General features: G+C 31.7%; 1 non-coding gene across 1 annotated transcript; it reads right to left on the bottom strand.

Annotated features, from left to right (window-relative positions):
• Positions 1 to 2,872: 2,872 nt before the first annotated feature.
• Positions 2,873 to 2,944, bottom strand: TRNAE-UUC (transfer RNA glutamic acid (anticodon UUC)). The gene has a single exon. It is a non-coding gene; the product is annotated as a tRNA-Glu (tRNA).
• Positions 2,945 to 7,439: the final 4,495 nt, after the last annotated feature.

Here is a 7,439-nt window from a genome sequence, read left to right as displayed (position 1 = left end):
CCTTTCTTTCTTTCCTTTTGTGATCAAATACTTATCACTTGCTTAATCTTTCTTTCTCCTTTTTTGTATTTGAATGGAGGTTACTTAGAATACAATTTTGTATTCAAACCATATGGGGTTCAAAGGACATGCAAGCACACCAACAAACCATGTATTCGAATACATTGGTGTATAAAAACACATTAGTGTATTCGAATACTTTATATATGATTGTATTCGAACGTTTACTTTGTATTCGAGTCATCCATGTATTCAAGTCCTTAAGTGTATTTAAGTATGGACATGTGTGCGAGTCCATATTGTAATCGAGTTACCCATTGTATGTGAGTATGCATATTGTATTTGAGTTACCCATTGTATGCGAGTATGCATATTGTATTCGAGTTACCCATTGTATGCGAGTATGCATATTGTAATCGAGTTACCCATTGTATGCTAATGTATATATGTATTCGAGTTTATGTATTGTATTTGAATCCTCCATTGTATGTGAATGTATATATGTGTTCGAGTTTATATATTGTATTCGAATCCCCCATTGTATGCGAATGTGAATATGTATTCGAGTTTATGTATTGTATTCGAATAGCTGATATTGTTTGGTCCTTTTATCACCATTATAATTACATCTCACAATATTAACACTTTATTATGGCACTATATCATCCATAACCCGTTTCCATTTCCGTGTTCGGCCAAGACTTAACCCGTTTATCCATAAATCTTGAACCTTTATGGGTTTAAAATGTTCTTAGGCTAAGTCTAGGTTATCCTTTATGAACCGTATATATCCATGAGTTCGTTAAGTCCATTTTAAACATCAATTTTGTAACTTTATGGTTCATCTTTACCCGATCTACTCTAGGGTTAAGTTCTAGGGCAAACCGTTAATAAAAACGTAACCTTTAGAAGTAAAGAACATACTTTTGACGTCTCTAGGCTACGGGTTTGCTTGGTTATGAACTTTCGGGTTGTATCTAGCTCTTATAATCAAGATTTATCAAAATTCAAGCTTGATTTGGTCTTTGATCTACCTTCCTCGGTTGCAGCGTTGAATAGGGAGGTGTATGTGTGTGTTTTAGAGTGTGTAGGGAATAAGAAAGATAGAAATGAGGGTTTTAGGGAGGTTTAAGGGAGTATATATACTCTCTTAAGCCTATGGACCTAAGGCCCATCACCACCCTTTAATTCGTCTTTCATTAATCCAAGTCCATACCTTTTTATTATATTTAATTTTAATTAAATATTACGCACATGAAACAAACATAATGTCTTTATTTATTAATATAAAAGTAGGATGTTACATATGGATATAACTTAGACCTACTAATGCAGACCTAGTTCGCTATAACCAGTGGCTCTGATACCGATTTATCACACTCCCCTAGCAGCGAAAACGCGGGGCATAATCACGTCATGGATTGTTATCGGTGTTTACATCGAACAAATCTGATCATTTGTTTAATTAAAAGTTTAATATTCATTACAAATCTTGTCCCAAAAGGATTACATCACATTATTTCTACAGGCAATAAAATGAAAACTCTCAAATGCATCCTAGTGCATATGACTCCCTATGTGTTTCCAATGCTTCAATTAACTAAGAATGCCTGCATAAAAAAGTCAACAAAATTTGTTGATGAGTTTCATAGGTTTATTTGACATCTAAAAATAAATATGCTTTGTGGACAATGAGTTGACCGACATTGTCTAAAGTAGATAATTCCTCATAAAGTTACCTTGAGATCTATGATCAAGACGTAGCAAAGTTTCTATGAGCGACCCTCTTGATGTTCTAATGCGAAAACATCGAAGTCAATTGTTGGATAAATATCACCCGCTAGAAAATTGTGTGAAGCAAAGTTGTGAGTAACAAATCGTGAGAAGAAAATGAAATTGTATGAAGTAGAACAAATTGAGAATTCAAAGAAAAGAACGAAGCCAAATTTCAAGATAAAAGTATATTGGCGTGAAGAGACGAAGTTAGAAGATTTGAAGAGCACAATAACGAATACGTTTATTTTGAAATATAAACGTATCCTTCTTTTCTTTATTTTTTATAACCTACCTTCCTTAGGTCTGCCTTATAAAAAATAGAACCATCAAACAAAATCTAACCACCCACCCAAACTACGAAAACCCAACACAATACATGAGAAATGGAAAAAGAGAGGAATTAGGTTTTAAATTTTAATGATCTAAATTTCATTGGAAGACAAATAAGTATGAGAAAGATGAGGCGTGGGAGAAAAGATGGAATATTCTATCAACTTCACTATTTTAGTTATTTTTTTAGTTTAGGGTTTGTTCTTTCTTCGACAGAATCCTAAAAAACGAATGAAAACCCCTTCGGAATTCAGTTATCCTCTATGTCCCTTCTTTCACTAAATATCGAGAGGTGAATTGATGTACTTATTGGATCCGTCGGAACTGACATGACTCAAACCCGCGACGTCCGCCTTGGCAGGGCGGTGCTCTTGCCTATTGAACTACTATCCCAAGGAAATAAGAAGAGATCTAGCAGAAATTTTGGATTCTTTTTTATTCTCTCGTGTCAGGTTTTTTTTTAGAAAAAGAGGGTTCTACCATTGACAAATTGTTGGGCCGAGCTGGATTTGAACCAACATAGACATATTATCAACGAGTTTATAGCTCATCCCCATTAACCACTCAGGGATCGACCAAACGCCTAATTCAATTTAGACGTTCCATAATCAACTTCCTTTCGTCTCCCAGATAGATTTGAAAAATATATATCACTTGATATGATCATATGAAATACAAAGTCCCACTGAGTAGACTATTAGAAGGACTTGACAAATATGGATCACTTGATAGAAAATCTCACTCCTTATAGTCTTTAGTATTGGTATACCCCTAGAGGGACTTGAACCCTCGTTTTCTCCGTGAAAGAGAGAGGTCGTAACCACTGGACCATAGGGGCCTTTGGCCACCTTACCTTAATATAACTCAGGTCAAGAGCCACTTTACCTTATCTTTACATGTTATTAAGGGGATTAATGTTAGAATTAATCCCTCCCACGTAAAGTATAAGGTTTGATATGTCAAAGTATTAAAGTATGTTTAGTTAGTATATTTCAATTATGTATTTAGAAGGGTTAAAGTTGTAAAGTCGTTTACGTTAAAACTTGAAACGGTGTGATGAACTAATCCGTCGTTTACATGGTACCCAATCGATATAAATATTGACATGATCAATGGAAATTAATAACCTTTTGAGAATTTGGTTGTTATTCTCAATCTTTACCTCAATTTCTTATATTCTGGGTATCAATTGACATCAGAGCCAAAATATTTATTTTCAATTAAAATTGCAATCTCATTGTCGATCATTAATAATCGATCCGTAAATCGGTTCTGGAATACCATTAGAAAGCGAGAGGGCTTTGATTTTGGAATTGATTGAGAGAAACAATCGGCAAATAGAATTTCAATCCTTCTGATATAGACCGATTCGAGATGGTCAATCTCCCGATATACCCGTAGAGTGGGTTAGGCTCCAAGAACAAAAGAGAAGAAGAGAAACCAAACTTGAGACAAATTTTCTTATTTTTTTCTTATTGAAACGATTACAATTTATATGAAAAGAAAAACACATAAAATAGGAAAAGATAAACAATAAGGAAACCTAGTTATAATACAATAAGGAAACTAAATAATAAATATACTTAAATAATATATTAAACTTAATTAAATCATATATCGTAACAATTCCCGACCACTTGAAAACGTCCTTGTCCTCAAGGACGGAGACCCAAAAGCTAGGCGGTGTACCACGGTGGCTGCCATTCAAGTCTTCCGGTGGCATTTGGGATAGTGTCAACCGAGGGCCAGGGTGAGCGCCAATCAGGGTGTCTTGTTTCACATTTAAACAATAACAATTTCGTAGTAGCAGACACATAATGCCTAGTGTGGGTGAGATTGGTTGGAATTGATAGTAAAGGCCATTGAAGGGTAGGGGTAGAAGTTGCTATGGGTTTGGAAACAAGGTTTGTTATTGGGTTCAATGAAGCAACATTAAAGGTATACTTAGGCTTAATTTGGAATGGGAAGTTCTCTTCAATTAGTTTTTCAAAGTTTAGAGTTTGGTAGGAGGCTTGAAGGTTATTACGTGAACACTTAGGTAGGTTACAAGGATGTAAAATTAGATTGGAATTGGTATGGGGCGATGACACAAAAGTTGGAGGAAACGGTAGCGTTGCCGACACTAGTTTTGGGATTGCGGGTTCTTTTAGTGTTGGTGATGTTGTTTTAATAATTATGTATTTTAGAAGGGTTAAAGTTGTAAAGTCGTTTACGTTAAAACTTGAACCGGTGTGATGAACTGATCCGTCGTTTACATGGTAGCCAATCGATATAAATACTTGACATGATCAATGGAAATTAATAACCTTTTGAGAATTCAGTTGTTGTTATTCTCAATCTATACCTCAATTTCATATATTCTGGGTATCATTTGGCATCAGAGCCACAATATTTATTTTCAATTAAAATTGCAATCTCATTGCCGATCATTAATAATCGATCCGTAAATCGGTTCTGGAATACCATTAGAAAGCGAGAGGGCTTTGATTTTGGAATTGATTGAAAGAAACAATCGGCAAATAGAATTTCAATCCTTCAGTTAAATAACTGTGATTGTGATTTGTTGCAGAAAACCAGGGTTTGAAAATTGTCATCGGCTACAGATTGGATTGACAAATTCAATTAGATTTTTAGTTATTTCATATGTTGAAATTACAATTATCAACTGGAATCAAATTGATCAAGAAACAAAAATCGTGATTTTTTAGTTACCGACCAGCCCCGGATGGTGGTAAAACTCAAGCGTACGTTATTGTACCGGAAGTAAAACCAAAAAATAGAACAAAAAAGTTATAAAAATCGAGATAGACCAATTGGGTGACGCCAGTTGATAAAACCGGCCGTTGTCAATCTTAGACGTTGAGGTGGTCATTCTACGCAAATGTGTTCGGTTTCCGTCACGTTTGTTACGATACCGGAGCTAAAAAATATCTACTTTCGATCAATTTTCGGTATGGTACTAGAACTAAACGAACATGCGGTGATCTATGCGAATTCGGTTGGCTTTTGTCAGCGTCAGTTGGTAAAACCCGGTCGTTGTCGATCTTAGACGTTGAGGTGGTCATTCTACGCAAATGTTTTCGGTTTCCGTCACGTTTGTTACGATACCAGAGCTAAAAAAATCTACTTTCGATCAATTTTCGGTATGGTACTAGAACTAAAAGAAAATACGATGAGTTTATACAAATTCGGTTGGCTTTTATCACGTTCGTTACGATACAGGGTGTCGTGTGGAAAGCATGGCTACTTAAAAAGAATCATGTCATTCTAAAATGTTTTGACAAACATATATGCTACACGCTGAGTAGTCACGTATTCCTTACTTTTTATTTTTATTTTTTATATTTTGTTAAATATTATATTTTTTATATAATAACTAATAACTTATATTAAGCTTATAAATTTATTTATTTTTTGTACAATAACTTAAAAATATTTTGTGTCTAATATTTAATTAAATTCTTTTGTTCTTTACACTAAATTTCAAATAAGTTTTATTAACAACTAAACTATATCTAACAACGTTGTTTTATAGTCTCATAACATAAAAAGGTATTTTCCGAATATAACTCTGCTTTCGGTAAAACTTAGAGTGATCGTAGATAAAAATTGAAAAATTAATAAATAAAACAAAATGTGTATTTAGTTTTATTTAGTTTCACATATTACATACTTTTAAAGAATATGTGGACAAATTACTAGTTTGTTTGTAGTGTGGAAAGCATGGCTACTTAAAAAGAACCATGTTATTTTTAAAATGTCTTGACAAACATATATGCCACACACTGTGTAGCCCATATTCCTTACTTTTTATTTTTCTTTTTTTATATTTTGTTCAATATTATACTTTTTATATAATAACAATAACTTATATTAAGCTTATAAATTCTTTTATGTACAATAACTTAAAAAATATTTTATATTTAATATTTAATTAAATTATTTTGTTCTTTACACTACATGTCATATAAGTTTTATTAACAACTAAACTATATCTAATGTTTTTTTATAGTCTCATAACATAAAAAGGTATTTTCTGAATATAACTCTGCTTTTAATTAAACTTATAATGATTGTAGATAAAAACTGAAAAATTAATAAATAAAACAAAAATGTATATTTAGTTTTATTAATTATCACACATTACATACTTTTAAAGAACGTGTCGGAAAAATTACTAGTTTGTTTGTAGTGTACTGGAAAGCATGGCTATATTTTGTTCAATATTATATTTTTATATAATAACTAATAACTTATATTAAGCTTATAAATTCTTTTATGTACAATAACTTAAAAAATATTTTGTATCAAATATTTAATTAAATTCTTTTTGTTCTTTACACTACATTTCAAATAAGTTTTATTAACAACTAAACTATATCTAACGTTTTTTTTGTAGTCTCATAACATAAAAAGGTATTTTCCGAATATAACTCCACTTTCAATAAAATTTATAGTGATTATAGATAAAAACTGAAAAATTAATAAATAAAACAAAAATGTATATTTAGTTTTTTTTAATATCACATATTACATATTTTAAAGAAGGAGCAATTTCCCCTTACAAATATTAAAAATATCATATATACCCATGTAAAACTAAAAATATGATATAAGTCCTTACAAATTTATTAATATATATATATATATATATATATATATTATATCTACTTAATTCACTAAAAAGGTTTAAAAATAACTATATTACTCTAGTTGGATACAAAGAAAAAACAATCATATTAGTTTGTTTTTTTGTATTCGCATATTCACAAAAATTGGTTTCTGTGTTCATGATTCAAAACACAAACGTATGTTGTCTGTGTGTTTGTGATTAACAATCAACTTTGTGTTTGATTGTTTGTTGTGTTTAGTGGGTAATTAAAATCATTCAAAACACATTCTATTGTGTTTGTTACTGTTCACTGGTGAACAAAGAAACCAAAAATTATATGGTGTTTTATTGTTCTTTTTTCCATCTTTGTTCGAGTCTAAATTGCCCCTAGTTAAAATTTGTTTGTTCTTTGTTTAAGAACCAAGTTTCTTTGTTAAAACTTGAGTTAAGTGTCATATTAGTACATGTGGTTTGTTTAATTACGTAACATCTGTACCGTTTTTAATTTTTTGCAAATGGCTACCTCATGTTTCTAAAACTTGCCATTTTCGTACGTATTTTTAACCTTGTCTATTTTTTCCCATTAAGTTGGGGGTAAAATAGTAATTTCATTTATTTTCTCTTTTCTTTCCATTAATCAGTCACCATGTTCATCCTCAATCTTCCATTTCTCGATTTGTTCCACCATATCAATCGGTTGTAGATCTGCTACGAGCACCAC

Source organism: Bidens hawaiensis, unplaced genomic scaffold, assembly GCF_021521415.1.
Source record: "Bidens hawaiensis isolate Kalapana, Puna unplaced genomic scaffold, B.hawaiensis_p1.1 tig00006190_1, whole genome shotgun sequence".
Taxonomy (NCBI): domain Eukaryota; kingdom Viridiplantae; phylum Streptophyta; class Magnoliopsida; order Asterales; family Asteraceae; genus Bidens; species Bidens hawaiensis.
Note: the sequence above shows the minus strand (reverse complement) of the source record. Positions and strands in the feature narration are given on the sequence as shown.